This window comes from Haplochromis burtoni, unplaced genomic scaffold (genome assembly GCF_018398535.1).
Source record: "Haplochromis burtoni strain Fernald_Lab_line unplaced genomic scaffold, NCSU_Asbu1 Contig_4857, whole genome shotgun sequence".
Classification (NCBI taxonomy): domain Eukaryota; kingdom Metazoa; phylum Chordata; class Actinopteri; order Cichliformes; family Cichlidae; genus Haplochromis; species Haplochromis burtoni.
In genome coordinates, this window is record NW_024587218.1 from 2,144 (window position 1) to 3,154 (window position 1,011).

General features: G+C 43.9%; 1 long non-coding RNA gene across 1 annotated transcript in view; it reads left to right on the plus strand.

Annotated features, from left to right (window-relative positions):
• Positions 1 to 1,011, plus strand: part of LOC102290324 — a 3,133-nt gene extending 2,122 nt beyond the window's left edge. Inside the window, exon 3 of the long non-coding RNA XR_318238.2 lies at positions 940 to 1,011. This is a non-coding gene — a long non-coding RNA (uncharacterized LOC102290324). The remainder of the gene's footprint in view (positions 1 to 939) is intronic.

Here is a 1,011-nt window from a genome sequence, read left to right on the forward strand (position 1 = left end):
GGACGGATGATGGATGGATGGATGGATGGATGGATGGATGATGGATGGATGGATGGATGATGGATGGGTGGATGATGGATGGATGGATGATGGATGGGTGGATAGATGATGGATGGATGATGGATGTATGATGGATGGATGGATGATGGATGGGTGGATGATGGATGGGTGGATGATGGATGGATGGATGATGGATGGGTGGATAGATGATGGATGGATGATGGATGTATGATGGATGATGGATGGATGGATGATGGATGGGTGGATGATGGATGGATGGATGATGGATGGGTGGATAGATGATGGATGTATGATGGATGATGGATGTATGATGGATGATGGATGGATGATGGATGGATGGATGGATGGATGATGGATAGATGATGGATAGATGATAGATGATGGATGGATGGATGATGGATGATGGATGGATGGATGGATGCATGATGGATGGATGATGGATGGATGGATGGATGGATGATGGATGGATGGATGATGGATGGATGGATGGATGATGGATGGATGGATGGATGATGGATGGATGGATCATGGATGGATGGATGATGGATGGATGATGGATCCTTCTGTCCTTCACTTGTCCACCATCGTCCATATTTTTGGATAATAACTTTGTAAATCATTGCGATGGTGTGTGAGAGATCTGATTAAGCTCATTTTGTAACTGTATGTTTTAACTCTCTGGTTTTAAACAGGTGGACCTTAGTTAAGTTAATGTCCTCTAGAGCAGCTGCTCTTTAACAAATGTAGCACACAGAGGTTTAAAGACACAGAAAAACTGAATGGATGTAATCATTGTTTTATCAGGGACTGACTAAAATACCAAAGAGCAAAGCTTCCTGATTCATAGTGGATGTAAATATTCAGATGGTTTTTCTCAGCTGGCTGGAATAAAAACATTTCCTCCTGTGTGACTTTCAGACACTCACTCCCTCACCTACATCTACACGGCGCTCTCCAAACCTGTCGGCCTCCCGGGCATCCACGAGTTCA